Raw genomic sequence first — 17,969 nt, 5'->3', positions numbered from 1 at the left:
CGGCGGGATGTTCATGAAGAAGGTCCCTCGAAGGTCGACGGGCGTCAAACGAGGGACTGACGCCGCCAATCTGGGCGGCAGCCGGCGGGAGCTCCCATTCTCAGCGGCAAATGGGCGCTTGCCACCCAAGTGCCGCCGAGGATGGAGTCGGGCCCAGGGAGGGTCGAAGACCTAAAAATAAAAATCAATAACAAAAAATAAAAAAAACTATCGGGAGACCTTCAGCTGAACCCCCTCCCCCCCCCCCCCATCAAGGTACGTCGCTCTGGAAAAAAACAATAAAAAAATGTTCACTCACTTTTTTTCAACGATCGTCATACTTACCGTGGAGGACAGACCAGCCTCCTTGCAATGGTCCATCCCCGTTCTGCCACCAACATCAATATGGGATGTCAGCGGGCAGTTCCCGTTGGCTTTCCCCTCCTGCCCGCTCCAGGTCACCTCCAAAGTGGCACTGGGCAGATCTGCAAATGCAATATCGGCGGCACCGGATGGTGAGTTGATGAATTTCGGCCCCGAAATGAGATCCAAGGAAACGTTTCGACACTGGTCATATGATGACTGCCCAGTTGTATACATTAGACTGTACACAGTGAACCCTACCTCTTTTAGCGTTCCTTACTATAATACCTTTTATAATCAATCTATGGAAGGGAAGAAAGACTTGCATTTATATAGCGCCTTTCACGACTACCGGAATTCTCAAAGCGCTTTACAGCCAATGAAGTACTTTTGGAGTGTAGTCACTGTTGTAATGTGGGAAACGCAGCAGCCAATTTGAGCCCAGCAAGCTCCCACAAACAGCAATGTGATAGTGACCAGATAAACTGTTTTTGTTATGTTGATTGAGGGATAAATATTGGTCAGAACACCGGGGAATAGCTCCCCTGCTCTTCTTTGAAATAGTGCCATAGAATCTTTTACATCCACCTGAGAGGGCAGACGAGGCCTCGGCTTAAAGTCTCATCTGAAAGACGGCACCTCCGACAGTGCGGCACTCCCTCAGCACCACACTGGAGTGTCAGCCGAGATTTATGTGCTCAAGTTCCTGGAGTGGGATTTGAACCAAACATCTTCTGACTCCAAAGACGAGTGTGCTAACCACTGAGCCACAGCTGGCACTATAAAGGTGAGAAGAGAGTGGGAGTGACTGGCAGAGCCACGGAGAGAGTTTACTGAGTCTCTTGGGCCTGAATTCACCGTGGATCTGGCATTATCATTATCAATTATACATGAAAATCACTAACTTTTAAGCCCGAAGGGACAACTGCTCAAATAGTTATATGTGTTTAATTGTCTCCTTGAATTGATAGTAACTAGCTACCATTGTCTATTTTTAAAGATCACCAATTAAATAAATCCCAGGGTACATCGATATTCTGCTGTTGCAGATCACGCCGTGGTCACAATGCATATACTACTGGGTAACAAATTAACAGGATTATTTATTTTTATAAAGAAATTGCCTTCTGCGGAATAGCAGACGGAAATCCACATTTTGCGTGCCAGTGTGCTGTGACAGAAGACAGCCATCTTGTTATTGCATTCTACTCATCATCATAGCAAGGGGATTTGAGTACAGGGGCAGGGAGGTGTTGCTACAGTTGTACAGGGCATTGGTGAGGCCACACCTGGAGTATTGTGTACAGTTTTGGTCTCCTAACCTGAGGAAGGACATTCTTGCTATTGAGGGAGTGCAGCGAAGGTTCACCAGACTGATTCCCGGGATGGCGGGACTGACCTATCAAGAAAGACTGGATTAACTGGGCTTGTATTCACTGGAGTTCAGAAGAATGAGAGGGGACCTCATAGAAACATTTAAAATTCTGACGGGGTTAGACAGGTTAGATGCAGGAAGAATGTTCCCAATGTTGGGGAAGTCCAGAACCAGAGGTCACAGTCTAAGGATAAGGGGTAAGCCATTTAGGACCGAGATGCGGAGGAACTTCTTCACCCAGAGAGTGGTGAACCTCTGGAATTCTCTACCACAGAAAGTTGTTGAGGCCAATTCACTAAATATATTCAAAAAGGAGTTAGATGAGGTCCTTACTACTAGGGGAATCAAGGGGTATGGCGAGAAAGCAGGAATGGGGTACTGAAGTTGAATGTTCAGCCATGAACTCATTGAATGGCGGTGCAGGCTAGAAGGGCCGAATGGCCTACTCCTGCACCTATTTTCTATGTTTCTATGTTTCTATAGGCAGTCCCTCGAAATCGAGGAAGACTTACTTCCACTCTAAAAGTGAGTTCTCAGGTGACTGTACAGTCCAATACGGGAATTACAGTCTCTGTCACAGGTGGGACAGACAGTGGTTGAAGGAAAGGGTAGGGGGGGTGAGCCTGGTTTTCTGCACGCTCCTTCCGCTGTCTGCACGCTCTCGGCGATGAGACTCGAGGTGCTCAACGCCCTCCCGGATGCTCTTCCTCCACTTTGGACGGTCTCGGGCCAGGGATTCCCAGCTGTCGGTGCACTTTATCCAAGAGGCTTTGAGGGTATCCTTGAAAAGTTTCCTTTGCCCACCTGGGGCTTGCTTGCCGTGTAGGAGTTCCGAGTAGAGCGCTTACTTGAGATTCTCATGTCGGGCGTGCAGACGATGTGGCCCGCCCAACGGAGCTGGTCGAGCGTGGTCAGTGCTTCGATGCTGGGGATGTTGGCCTGAGCGAGAACACTGACGTTGGTGCATCTATCCTCCCAGTGAATTTGCAGGATCTTGCGGATGCAACGTTGGTGGTACCTCTCCAGAGCTTTGAGGTTTCTACTGTATATGGTCCACGTCTCTGATCCATATAGGAGGGCGGGTATCACGACTGACCTGTAGACCATAAGCTTGGTGCCAGATTTGAGGCCCTGGTCTTCAAACACTCGCTTCCTCAGGCAACCGAAGATTGTGCTGGAGGCGGTGTTGGACCTCGTCATCGATGTCTGCCCTTGCTGATTATAGGTTCCCGAGGTATGGAAAATGGTCCATGTTGTCCAAGGCTGCACCGTGAATTTTGATGACCTGGGAGCGGTGCTGTGTGGTGGGGTGAGGTTGGTGGAGGAACTTTGTCTTGCAGATGTTTAGTGTAAGGCCCATGCTTTCGTACGCCTCGGTGAAGGTGTTGACGATGGCTTGGAGCTCGGCCTCTGAATGTGCACAGATGCAAGCGTCGTCCACATACTATAGTTCAATGACAGAGGATAGGACAGTCTTGGGTCTAGCCTGGAGGTGGCGAAGGTTGAACAGGTTCCCATTGGTTCTCTAGTTTAGTTCTATAGTTCCACTCCAGCAGGAAGCTTGTTGAGAGTGAGATGGAGCATTGCAGTGAGGAACATTGAGAAGAGGGTTGGCGCAATGACGCAGCTCTGCTTGACCCCGGTCCGGACGTGGATTGGGTCTGTGGCGGATCCGTTGGTCAGGATCACGGCTTGCATGTCGTCGTGGAGCAGGCAGAGGATGGTGACAAAGTTTTGGGGGCAGCCGAAACGGTGGAGGGTGCTCCATAGTCCCTCACGGTTGACAATGTCAAAGGCCTTTGTAAGGTCAAAGAAGGCCATGTACAAGGGTTGGTGCTGTTCCCTGCATTTCTCTTGTAGTTGTCGCGCGATGAAGAGCCTGTCCGTTGTACCCCTTAGTGGACGGAATCCGCACTGTGACTCTGGGAGGAGCTCTTCAGCCACAGGGAGAAGACGATTGAGGAAGATTCTAGCGATGACTTTCCTAGTGGCCGACAGCAGGGAGAGTCCTCTATGGTCACCACAGTCGGACTTGTCCCTTTTTTGAAGATGGTCACGATTACGGCATCTCTGAGATCTCCTGTTCTGCCCTCCTCCTTCCAGATAAGAGAGATGAGGTCTTGCATTCGTGACAATAATGCTTCTCCACCATACTTTAGTGCCTCTGCGGGGATTCCATCTGCTCCTGATGCCTTGTTCTTGAGCTGATGGATGGCCTTTTCTACCTCGTGCAAGGCTGGGGTTTTGCTGAGATGGTGGCGGGTGGCATGCTGTGGGATGTAGTCGAGGACACTCAGGTCGAAGGCAGTGTCTCGATTAAGGAGATCTTCGAAGTGCTCCTTCCAGCGGGCACTGACTGTCCTTAATGAGTGCCTCTCCGTTCTTGGCCAGCAGTGGGGTGGGGCCTTGGGTGCTTGGGCCGTAGGTGGTCTTGACTGTGGTGAAGAATCCTCGCATGTCGTGGCTGTCGGCCAGCTGCTGGATCTCCGGTGCTTCCTCCACCCACCTATTAGCATTCTACTAATGCGTGACCACTGCCCAATATTCATCAGTGCTTACGGAGAAATGCAGATTCGAAGTACAGGAGCTATGCCATGAAAGTAGGGTGGCATAGGTTCAAACTGGTGAATGACCAATTTAGGAACAATGTCAGAAGGTTCCTCTCTGTGCAAAGAAATGTTTAATACTTAGAATGGGCTTTTTGATAGTAATGTATTTGCTTCATGGTTCTTTGCTTAAGAATTCATGGTAAGTCATTGCTGTTAAGAACTAGTTGGTTTATTAACAAAGGTTTAACAATCACACTACACCTTACCAGTTCATCCACTAGGCTCACAACTGCATACCTCATCGTGGATGACCTAGACCCAAATGACTGGGGTTTTATGGAGTCTTGTGAACATGACGTGACTGGCTAGGACACTCACAATGCAACAGCTCTACAATTATTTTGTTAGAACTTTTAAATCAAGTACCATCTTTTTTTTTAAGGGCACTAGATCCCACAAATTCCAAATTAACTGGGGACTTTACCAAATTAAATTAAAATTCTGTCCCCGGGGTTGATGATACAACTCCAGCCCCTCCGGTGCCCATCTCTCGCGGAAGGCCGGCGAGCGTACCGGTGGACACCGCGTGCTCCATCTTCAGGAATACCCTGGCTCGGATGTAACTGCGGAAGAGAGGCAGACAGTCAGGGTGAATGACCCCCTCGACCGCCCGCTGCCTGGACCTGTTAATGGCCACCTTGGCCAGGCCCAGGAGCAGTCCCACGAGGAGGCCCTCTGACCTGCCCGCTGCCCTCTGCACCGGGTGCCCAAAGATCAGGAGCATGGGACTGGAGTGCAGCCAAAAATCGAGGAGCAGCCCCTTCAAATAATGGAAGAGGGACTGCAACCTCACACATTTTATATAAAGCAACAGCTGTACAAAGCTGTGAGCATACTCACCGGTGCATACATTGCACTGATAGAAGAATGAAGGCAAAGCATTGGACTGGCTTATTGGATATTTAGGGGTCTAGGCGGCTAACGGCACAGCCGCCAATGGTTGCATTGTAGATTTTACTCGAATGATGAGCGAATGATGGATCAATTGGTCATCCTCAACCATACTCAGCCTGTAGTCTTGTGAGCCGAAGCCCCTTCCTACAAACCTTGTTCAACAGATTGCTGATCGTGTGGTCAAAGTACTTTGGGATGTGTTGGCTGTGCCCAGTCACTCTGCTGTGCACTGTCTGCCATTGTAATGATCTTGAGGCGATAGAAGTGACCTTAATGCTCACTGATTCTACAACATATTGTACATTATAATGGCAGCATGTTGGATTTCACCCTTGAGGTCTGAATTACAGTTTTTAACAACAACAACTTGCATTTATATAGCACCTTTAACACAGTAAAACATCCCAAAGTGCTTCACAAGAGTGTTATCAAACACTGCGCCACATAAGGAGATATTAGGACAGGTGACTAAAACTTGGTCAAAGAGGTAGGCTTTAAGGAGCATCTTGAAGGAGGAGAGAGAGGTAGAGAGATGGAGAGGTTTCGGGAGGGAATTCCAGAGCTTGGGGCCCAGGCAACAGAAGGCCACCAACAGTGAAACAACTAAGATCAGGGATACGCAAGAGGCCAGAATTGGAGGAGCGCAGAGATCTCAGAATGTTGTAGAGCTGGAGGAGGTGACAGAGATAGGGAGGGTCAAGGCCATGGAGGGATTTGAAAAGAAGGATGAGACTTTTAAATTCAAGACGGTCTCTGTTATTCTACATCATGTTGTGCAGTCTAAAGCTGTCTGTTTCCAAAGTAAAACTTTTCAACTTTCAGTGTGGATTGAGGCAATGTGACAGAGGCCTAAGGATACCATTGGATCCAAATATATCATAAAGCAGAGCTGGTCTCCAGTTGTCTTGGGTAATCCTTGCCACTGGACCAAGACCTCGCTCTGTCAAGCCCGTGTGGTGGCTGGTGTGCAACGGCCACCCCACGTTAAAAAAAATCCACACACAGGCATCTTCCACCCTTCAGGATGTAGTTCGGGTCCTTCATTGAAACACCTGTGAACTCGCCCGTTTTTTGGCGTGGAAGCAAGTCATCCTCGTTTCGAGGGACCGCCTGTGATGATGATGATCATAAGGCATATATCACATTAGGCCAGTGTGATATGGACCTGTTTCACATCAGGCTACCAAAGATATGTTTGAATTATGCTCAATCTAAAAGATTCCACATGCTTTAGTTTACTCTTTGTGCTTGTTCTGTTTGAACTTCCTTCAGAGCTATTTTGGTGTTTGTATAAAAATGCAAAACTCTTGATAAACATGTTTGTTTATTTAAGAAATAAGGACATACAACTGGGGTATTGGAGAGTTCTTTGTGGCATTCCTTTATGTGTAATATAGACTGGAAATAACATTCCTGCTTACCAACTGCAGATGATGTCTCCAAACTGATGCAATGACATTGCAATTGTTAATCCTTCAGCGTGATTATCATCGATCCTCAAGGACAACATTGAAAGTTGCTGGCGACACAAACACTGACTAAAAATTGTAACTGCATCATTTGCAAATAATAACAGAATGAGTGGTTCAGTGTCCTCTCACCCTGGAACTACAGATTCTAATCAGCCCAGGGCGTTAGATGAAGACATCTTTGTCTCTTCGACTGTACAGTCCCAGCTGATGTCTGGGACCATGTTTGGAGTGTTTCCACCTGACCCAGGTCCATTTGCATACAGGCAGCCTTGGATCCGGTGTTTCCCAATTGTAATGTATTTGCTTCATGGGTTCTTTGCTGAAGAATTCAGAGCAACACGTTGCTATTAAGAACTAGTTGGTCTATTAGCAAAAGGTTTAACAATCACACTACACATTACCAGTTCATCCACCAGGCTCACAACCAGCTGCCTCATCGTGGATCCCCTGAACCCAACTGGCTGGGGTTTTATTGAGTCTTGTGAACATACCATGACTGGCTAAGTCGCTCCCAACTCAACAGCTCCACCAACCTGTGAGCATACTCGCAAGTGCACACGTTACACCGGTCCTGCCTGGAATTTCACTCTCACACAGTCGCTAGTGCCCAACATATACCTCAATTCGCCGAGTGTATCACTTGCCCAGCTGATGCATTCTCAGCACCTTGGGTCTCTGTTCCTTTCACTGTATCGTCCCAGTCTCGGTAAAGGCTGCTCATGAGCTGAGGTGCCTTTTGAGGCTTGCAGACTTTATCTTCCCTCTTTCCTGACACCTCCTTCAAGTGTCCTCATCGTTTTAAATCTCACTCGTGTGCTCCCTACATTTGTTCTAATATGCACCAGGAACTGTGCCCCTGAATTGACCCAGACAATTGGATGCAAACAGCACACCTGAGTCTACCTAAATGTTATGTTTTCTGTACGACCTTACAAACACACAGGCTTTAAGATGGCTGATAACTTCAGGCAGCCTGTCAGCTGACCTGAACTGTTTATTGTTGTAAACAGCACAGGCTGCAATGCCACAGTAGGCCACTGGGTGGAGCTTTATATATTACACTTCTCTCTCCTTAATGAAGAAGTAATTATAACAAACAATCATCATACATAACTTGCATGGTTATACATAACAAAAGATATGGACTTATTTTGTCATATTTACAAATCAAGCTTAACCATGTTTTCTGTTTCGAAGAGGATACCTGCACCAACTGAACCTTCGAACCATGGTGTTGCACTTCGTCTCATTCTAGGCTGATCCTGAGGAAAGTTTTCCTCCAAGGGATGCCGTTGATTTACATTTGAACTCTCTACAACTTCAGACTGTTTGTCTGTCTGACTCAGACTCAGACTTAAATTCTGACTTTCTCTTGGATTTGTTTCCAGTACATTTGATGTAGGATATGCTACTGGTATTCTACTTGTATCAAAACTATCTGATGAGTCAGAAATAATCGAATCATTCCAACCTTCAACTCCTTACATGCCTGTAGGTAAAATATGATCATTGTGAACAAACCTAACCTATCCATGATCAAATATGACCAAATATGTGGGAGGATCACATATCTTCACCACTCTTCCTGGTAACCACTTTAACCATTTATGGTGATGGTTCTTCACATCAGCTTTAAGATGGCTGATAACTTCAGGAAACCTGTCAGGTGACCCGAACTGTTTATTCTTGCAAACAGCACTGGTTGCAATGCCTCAGTAGGCCACTGGGTGGAGCTTTTTATTACACTAAAGCTAACCAATAACCATTCAGGTCTAAACTATGCCAGTAAAGGACAATATAGGATTGAATGTCTTTCGAAATACAAACACGGTTTCTGCCTTCATTACATCTGCCACGATGCCCTTTGGTAGCGTTCCAACATTTCACCTTGTTGAGTTCCCCTCCCTCTTCTAACTGGCCTGGCTCACAATAAAGGCAATCGGCCAATTGGAATTTCGCTGAGCAAGTGACAGGCAGTGAAAGCGACAGAACCAAAACTCAAATGGAAATGGAGATCGGGCGGTCTCCGGAACGGGTGGCCAGCCTGCAGGGACAGTTTTACACCCGGGTGGCAAGTAAGAAGGTCTATTTTGTTGTGTAACTGTTGAATGCTGATGGTATCGGGTCATGGGACAGGCTGATCTGGAGGGGCTTACAGAATGCTGGTGTTATATTCCCGCCTCACTAGCAGTAAGAAGGAGCTGACACATCCCAAGTCAATGCAGGGACCGATGGAAGATAGGTCAGCAATTACTTCAACTAGCCCTATTCACTGCACTGTCGTTGAGCTGCAGTATGCGGATGACGCCTGTGTCTGCGCACATTCTGAGGCTGAACTCCAGGATATAGTCGACGTATTTACTGAGGCGTACAAAAGCATGGGCCTTACGCTAAACATCTGTAAGACAAGGGTCCTCCACCAGCCTGCCCTCGCCACACAGCACTGCCCCCCAGTCATCAAGATCCATGGCACAGCCCTGGACAACGTAGACCATTTCCCATACCTCGGGAGCATCTTATCAACAAGAGCAGACATTGATGTGGAGATTCAACACCGCCTCCAGTGCGCCAGTGCAACCTTCGGCCGCCTGAGGAAAAGAGTGTTCGAAGACCAGGCCCTCAAATCTACCACCAAGCTCATGGTCTACAGGGCTGTAGTAATACCCGCCCTCCTGTATGGCTCGAAGGCATGGACGATGTACAGAAGACACCTTAAGTCGCTGGAGATATATCACCAACGATGTCTCCATAAGATCCTACAAATCCCCTGGGAGGACAGGTGCACCAACAGCAGTGTCCTCGTCCAGGCTAACATCCCCAGCATTGAAGCACTGAGCACACTTGATCAGCTCCGCTGGGCAGGCCACATAGTTCGCATGCCAGTCACGAGACTTCCAAAGCAAGTGCTCTCTGAGGTGCTCCTTCACGGCAAATGAGCCAAAGGTGGGCAGCGGAAACATTACAAGGACACCCTCAAAGCCTCCCTGATAAAGTGCGACATCCCCACTGACACCTGGGAGTCCCTGGCCAAGGACCGCCCTAAGTGGAGGAAGTGCATCCGGGAGGGCGCTGAGCACCTCGAGTCTCATCATCGAGAGCATGCAGAAACCAAGCGCAGGCAGCGGAAGGAGTGTACGGCAAACCAGTCCCACCCACCCTTTCCCTCAACGACCATCTGTCCCACCTGTGACAGGACTGTGGCTCTCGTATTGGACTGTTCAGCCACCAAAGAGCTCACTTCAGGAGTGGAAGCAAGTCTTCTTCAATTCCGAGGAACTGCCTATGATGATGATGAGCAAAACATTACCTCCTCTCTGGCCAAGCTCTAGTGCCAGAGTGTGAGGAGCCTGTGAAATACATGTTTATGACTCCATGGGGCAGAACTTGGTGAAGGCCAAGTCATGCCCAAGTGCTGCCCAAAAGGCCACCGATAGTCGGCGAGAGACCGGGTGGCACTTTGGGTGGGAACTTGATGAAAAATAATTTAAAAGTTGGGCCGGTGGCAAACGAGCAACGTACGCCGTCAAACTGGGCGAGAGTGAGCGGGAGCTCCCAATCTTGGCGGCAAATGCTCTTGTCACCAAAGTGCCGCCAAGGATGACGTTCAAATAAAAATGATTGGAAAAAGAAATTGCCCGGATGACCTTCAGGGGAACCCATTCGGTAAGTCGCTGTGAAAAAACATGTATTAAAAAGTTCACTAACTTTTTTTTCAGTTTTTTAAATTTACCTTGGGGGGCGGGGGGGCTAGACCAGCCTCCGCGTGGCGGTCCTTCCCCCTGCTGGCGCCGACTCCCGGCGACTGCCGCCCGCACCAATATGGCATCTCGGTGGGCGGGAGGTCACTTGCGTCATTTGGCTGTCCGCTGACGTCAGCGGGCGCTTCCCGGCGGTTCTCCCCTCCTGCCCGCTCCAGCCCAAACTGGCACTGGGCGCAACCCGGAGAGGAATGTTGGTGGATCTCGGTGGCAGTCGGCAGCAATGGGCGGTAATGACCGTCAATTTCAGCCCTATTTGGAAGATGACATTGGTGAGGGTCAGGGGTCAAAAATCGATACATAAAGATGTATCATTGGATAAGGTCCCAGTTACAATCAGTATCATAAACTTTCATTTGGCAATACTCATGGGCACCAAGTATTTACAACTATCTAGAACGTTACTTGACCCGATTTGTGTCTAAAAGGTCTTGATCCTGGTGAGAGCTCAGTTGATGTCGATTCAGAGCCTGGGTTCTAGATCGAGCAGGATTCACTCAGCCTTTCGTCCTTCTGGGGTGAATTCCCTCCCTAAACCTCTCCGCTCTCTCTATCTCTCTCTCCTCCTTTAAGTAGCTCCTTACAAACCTATCGTTTTGACCAAACTTTTGAGCGCTTGTTCTAATATCTCCTTATTTGGCTCAGTGTCAGATTTTTATTTGATGATGCTCCTGTGAGGCATCTTGGGATGCTTTTACCACATTAACGGCGCTACATAAATGCAAGTTGTTGCTGTTATGTTGTGGGGAGAGAACAAGAGACCACAGAGACTGAACAGTACTTACTGTATCTGTCATCGGACATTGGGCGATAGAAGCAGCGATCAGAGACCACACCCAATAATAAGTAGTGGGTTATTGTGCAAGAAACACAGAAAGATAGCACGCGGGTACAGCAAGCAGTAAGGATGGCAAATGGCATGCTGTCCTTTATTGCAAGGGGGTTGGAGCATAAGAGTAAGGAAGTCTTGTTACAATTGTACAGGGCCTTGGTGAGACCACACTTGGAGCACTGTGCACACATTTGATTTCCTTATCTAAGGAAGGATATACGTCCCTTGGAGGCGGTGCAATGGAGGTTCACTAGATTGATTCCTGGGATGAGAGGGCTGTCTTATGATGAGAGATTGGGTAGATTGGGCCTATACTCTCTGGAGTTTAGAAGAATGAGAGGTGATCTCATTGGAACATGCAAGATTCTGAAGGGGATTGACAGGGTAGATGCTGAGAAGTTGTTTCCTCCGGGCTGGAGAGTCTAGAACTAGGGGGCAAAGTCTCAGGATAAGGGGTCGGCCATTTAAAACAGAGATGAGGAGGAATTTCTTCACTCAGAGGGTTATGAATCTTTGGAATTCTCTGCCCCAGAGGGCTGTGGATGCTGAGTCTCTGAATATATTCAAGACTGAGATTGATAGTCATGTAGTCATGGAGAATCAAGGGATATAGAGATCAGGCGGGTAAGTGGAGTTGAGGTCGATGATCAGCCATGATCTTATTGAATGGCGGAGCAGGCTCGAGGGGCCAAATGGCCGACTCCTGCTCCTATTTCTTCTGTTCCTGGATGTGTCAGAGACAGATGTCAATGGGTATTCTTCTCTATTTAAAATCTATTATAGTAAAACTATTTTTATTTATAAATATATATATATATATATGCTATTAAAGAAATTATCTTTGAAGTTACTATTGGTGATATTACTGGGGAAATATGCCAACATGTATGCGTGATATTCCTGTGCCAATTATTTTAGTGGAGGCCTGAGTCCATGTAAAATAGGCAAGTTTTCTTTTTATTCATTCCTGGGATGTGGGCGTCGCTGGCAAGGCCGGTATTTATTGCCCATCCCTAATTGCCCCTTGAGAAGGTGGTGGTGAGCCACTTTCTTGAGCCGCTGCAGTCCGTGTGGTGAAGGTGCTCCCACAGTGCTGTTAGGGAGGGAGTTCCAGGATTTTGACCCAGCGACAATGGAAGGAACGGCCGATATATTTCCAAGTCAGGATGGTGTGTGACTTGGAGGGGAACGTGGAGGTGGTGGTGTTCCCATGTGCCTGCTGCCCTTGCCCTGCTAGTTGGTAGAGGTCGCAGGTTTGGGAGTCAACGTCTGAGTTAAAATAGCAGACGGAAGCATGTCACACAAACATGTTAAGCATTCAACCGCTGATATAGCATTTAATATTAACTTGTACAACTGTTCCTGAAAAAAACAGGACAAACAGGAAGGAGACAGCCTTTAATTTGGGTGCTCTTTGCACAACTGGTTTGAACTTCTCTCTGGTTCTGCAGTAAAGAAAGGTTTGTAGATTATCTACTTAGCATCTAGACCGGATATAACGATCCAAGAATATTCTTAATGCCGAAGCAATAATATATCGAGCACTACACATCTTTTCGAGCTAACTCTGATGATTATTGACCTTGCTAATCTTCTGTTAATTAAAACATTGCTGAAAATTCTTTTGAAAGACAAATGACTTTTCATCTGGCCTGTGGATTAATAATGAGAAAATGCCTTTTTTCTTCAGTTGAGGAAGCCAGATAAAGGATCAAGGACCACAGTGCAGGATTTGCTGTTTGCGGAACCTTGCTGTGCATAAATTGACTGCTGCATTGGCCGACATAACAGCGGTGACTGCACTTCAAAAAGTAAGCCATTGGTTTTGAAACGGCTTTGAAAAAATAGAAAAGCAGATTATAATTTAAATGGTGAAAGATTGCAAAGTGCTTCAATACAGAGGAACCTGGGGGTCCTTGTGCATGAAACACAAAAAGTTAGCATGCAGGTAAGCAAGTAATCAGGAAGGGAAATGGAATGTTGGTCTTTATTGCAAGGGGGATAGAAACATATGGGCCCAAGTTTCCACATGATTTGCGCCTGATTTTTAGGAGCAACTGGTGGAGAACGGACTATCTTAGAAATTGCAATTCTCCACATTTTTTTTTCTGCAGTTCTAGTCAGGTAGAACAGTTCTACTTTGGAACAGAAATTTTTTCTTCAAAAGGGGGCGTGTCCGGCCACTGACGCCTGATTTGAAAGTTTCCAGTGAAAACGTACTCCAAACTAAAGTAGAATGGAGCAAGTGAAGATTTTTGTAGAACTGAAAAAACCTGTTCTACACATTAAAAAATCAGGCGCAGGTTACAAATTAGGCGCCCAGAACGAGGTGGAGGGGAAGGGGGGGGGAAGGGAACTCATTAAATTCTATAATAAATCCTTATTTATACTTATACAAATATTATACAAATAAATCCAACCTGAATAAACATTTATAAGCAATGAAAAGATTAAATAAACCATCTTCCTACCTGTGTGAAAGTGCTTCAGGCAGGCCTTTCGGGACCGAAGGCTGAACGGGCCGGCCCGAGACTTCGGGCAGGGCCCGTCCCCAGCACCAGATTTACAGGTAGGTGGCGTTGGGTTGGGTCGGGTCGGGGAGGTTCGGTTCGGGTCGGGGCGGAGGGAGAGAGGGAGAGGGAGAGAGGGAGAGGGAGGGAGAGAGGGAGAGGGAGGGAGGTCAGGTCGGATCCAGTCCGGGAGCGGGAGTCGGGTCGGGTTGGGTCCAGTTGGGGGGGCGGGGAGCGGGGAGCGGGAACAGGAGCGCGGGTCGGGTCGGGTCGGGTTGGGTCAGTCGGGGGGGGGCGCGGGTGTCGGGTCTGGTCGGTGGGGGGGGGGGTGAGAGCAGGAGCTGGCCGTGGGAGGAGCCTTATTCACGCAGCCCCAGTGAGGCCATTCAGCCAGGGCTGGGGGCTGCGTGCTTCGGGCCCCTCCCACACAGTTCGGCGCCTGGAGCTACTGCACTTGCGTGCCCACTGTAGCGCATGTGCAGAGGTCCCGGCACTGTTGGTGAAGAATACCGAGGATTTTTTTAGGCGCACTTTGTGGCGCGAAAAGCGGGCGTCCAGGTCGGGACTGCGCCGTTCTAGGCGCGTGTGGAAACTTGGGCCCATTGAAACATAGAAAATAGGTGCAAGAGTAGGCCATTCAGCCCTTCGACATGATCATGGCTGATCATGCACTTCAGTACCCCATACCTGCTTTCTCTCCATACCCCTTGATCCCTTTAGCCGAAAGGGCCATATCTAACTCCCTCTTGAATATATCCAATGAACTGGCATCAACAACTCTCTGCGGTAGGGAATTCCACAGGTTAACAACTCTCTGAGTGAAGAAGTTTCTCCTCATCTCGGTCCTAAATGGCTTACCCCTTATCCTTAGACTGTGACTCCTGGTTCTGGACTTCCCCAACATCGGGAACATTCTTCCTACATCTAACCTGTCCAATCCTGTCAGAATTTTATATGTTTCTATGAGATCCCCTCTCATTCTTCAAAATTCCAGTGAATATAAGCCTGGGATAGAGCATAAAAGCAGAGAAGTCCTGTTACAACTGTACAGGGTATTGTTGAGGCCACACCTGGAGTACTGCGTGCAATTTTGATTTCCTTATTTAAGGAAGGATATACTTTCATTGGGGGCTGTTCAGAGAAGGTTCACAAGGTTGATTCCAGAGATAAGGGGGTTGACTTATGAGGATAGGTTGAGTAGGTTGGGCCTCTACACATTGGAGTTCAGAAGAATGAGAGATGATCTTATCGAAACATATAACATAATGAGGGGGCTTGACAAGGTGGATGCAGAGAGGATACTTCCACTCATAGGGGAAACTAACACTAGAGGGCATGGTTTCAGAATAAGGGGCCACCCATTTAAAACTGAGATGAGGAGGAATTTCTTCTCTCAGAGGGTTGTAAATCTGTGAAATTCTCGGCCCCAGAGAGCTGTGGAGGCTGGGTCAGTGAATATATTTAAGGTGGAGATAGACAGATTTTTGAGTGATAAGGGAGTAAAGGATTATGGGTAGCGGGCAGGGAAGTGGAGCTGAGTCCATGATCAGATCAGCCATGATCTTATTGAATGGCGGAGCAGGCTCGAGGGGCCAAATGGCCGACTCTTGCTCCTATTTCTTGTGTTTGTGACGTCTGAGGCAACTAAATAAATGCAAGTCCTCTCTTCTAACCGCATATTTGGAGCTTAGAAGCAATGAAAGGCGAAAGCTAAGTGGAGCAGTAACCATAATATTATCGATAAGACAGAATGTGTGTGTGAGAGAGAGAAATGGAGCAACAGAAAAGGCATTGATGGAGAAATAAGTTCAAAGCATGACAGAAATACTCACATTTATATAGCGTCTTTCATGGACACTGGCCAGCCCAAAGTGCTTTACAGCCAATGAAGTACTTTTGAAATGTAGTCACTGTTGTAATGTAGGAACGCGGCAGCCAATTTGCGCACAGCAAGCTCCCACAAAGAGCAATGTGATAATGTGATAATGACCGGATAGTCTGTTTTTCGTGATGTGGATTAAATATGGGCTAGGACACCAGGAATAACTCCCCTGCTCTTCTTTGAAATAATATCAAGGGATCTTTACATCCACTTGAGAGAGCAGATAGGGCCTTGGTTTAATATCTCATCTGAACAACAAACACCTCCGACAGTGCAGCACTCCCGCAGCACCACACTGGAGCATCAGCCCCGATTTTTGTGTTCCAGTCTCTGGAGTGGGACTTGAACTCACAACCTTCTGACTCAGAAGGCGAGAGTGCTACCCACTGAGCCACAGCTGACCCCAGAAGTGAAAGAAGAATCAGAGGGCCTGGTTTTCTTATATCCTGTCCAGGAGGTGCTGGAAGAGACCTAATTCAGTGGCATTTTATGTATCGGTGACTGATTATATATTTATACGGCAGGTTAAAGCAGTGGGTGACCTCGGTCTAATTTTCATGCTGATAACATGCTCATCACCTGGGCATAACCTACGTTGGGAAGTGCTTTCTTTTTTGGCACATTTGGAAATAAAGAAGAAAATTCCTGTCTCTTTAATCAAAGTCGGCCCCCAAACGACTGTCTGCTCCTTGCTGACGGACGGATAACAGCTCGTATCAAAACATTTCTGAATGCTGGCTCACCTTGCTGACGTGGTCGCTGGCTGCGGCCCTTCCCCCTCCCCTGATTCATCCCTCCTCTGTTATCATTCCAGAGGAGGCTTGGCCTCTTATCTCTCCCGAGCGACAGACCAAAACACAGACGGCCGTCGCCCTTGTGTGCGTGACTGCCGCACAGGCTCTCCCAGCGGCCTTTGCCGTACAGGCGCCTGGGAGTGCCGGGGAGGTGAAGTGGGGGTGAACCAGAATTCAAAGCTTTCTTGTCAGACGTGCCATGCACGTTGGCCGTGCAAGGAATTCCAGCCCAAGCGTGACAGGCCCGTCCCCTGGCGCCACACACACACACACACACACCCATGTCCCGTCTTGGTTCCTGCTCCTTTGTTTTCTTGTGTTGCCCCCCCCCCCCCCCCCCCCCGCCACAAGTACCCACATGCACCTTCGTTTAGAGATTGCTTTTCGAACCGTCAACAGCAACCCTAATCCTCATCTGGCCAGAAGAGCTTTTAATCTTCCGCAGCTCGGCTTCAAAGAGCGATGCCCGCTCTCCCAGTCTTTTCCCATTGTCTGCGTACGTTCCCTTTAACCCTTGACGCCGCTGTGGGCCCGGCCAAGACTCCAGCAGCCGGAACGGTGCACTCAAGCTGCCCCAGAGCTTCTCTCAAAAGCACGGTTCACATAGAGTCGTGTTTCAAAAGAAAATGCTGATTAATTCCTCCACACAGTTGCCGTAATGGCGTCGCGGCTATTAATTTTCTTCCAAATATCTTTTCCTACCTCATCTAAGTAGCCCATTCTTCCTGTGTGAGGGAATGTTGTGTGTGAGTGTGTGTGAGTGTGTGTGTGTGTGTGTGTGTGTGTGTGTGTGGATGTATATGTGAGTTCTCGGCACTGCGGCCCCGATCTGCTAGGACCATCAGCAGGGGTCGGGGCCTACAAAGGAGCGTACCACTTCAAGGTACAGCACGTGCTGGAGTGCAACGGCTATGAAGAGGGCGACTGAATTGGACGTCACCATGGTCCAGGTCGCTGATTGGAGCGTGGGCTGGTGCAGCAAGGTCGGGGCTCAGGAGCGGCTAGAGATTGTAGAGCGACGTGATCGGGGCCCAGGAGAGGCGTGAGCTCGGGGCCCAGAAGAGGCGAGGGCCCAGGGGGCAGCACGGGCCCAGCCCACACTGCGATATGTGCGCGCACTAGGTCCGTGCAGCAGAGCTGGTCTCCAGTCGTCTTGGTTAACCCTTGCCACTGGACCAAGACCTCGCTCTGTCAAGCCCGTGTGGTGGCTGGTGTGCAACGGTCACCCCACGTTAAAAAAATCCACGCACAGGCATCTTCCACCCTTCAAGTTGTAGTTTGGGATCTGGAATATTAGGTCCTTCATTGAAACACCTGTGAACTCATCCTTTTTTGGCAAGATACGAGGAACCGTCTATGATGATGTGAGTGTATATCCATGTGTGTGTGTGTGTGCATGTATATGTGAGTGTATATCCATGCGTGTGTGTGTGTGTGCGCATGTATATGTGAGTGTATATCTATGTGAGTGTGCGTACATGTATGTGAGTGTATATCTATA

This window comes from Pristiophorus japonicus, chromosome 13 (genome assembly GCF_044704955.1).
Source record: "Pristiophorus japonicus isolate sPriJap1 chromosome 13, sPriJap1.hap1, whole genome shotgun sequence".
NCBI lineage: Eukaryota > Metazoa > Chordata > Chondrichthyes > Pristiophoridae > Pristiophorus > Pristiophorus japonicus.
Note: the sequence above shows the minus strand (reverse complement) of the source record.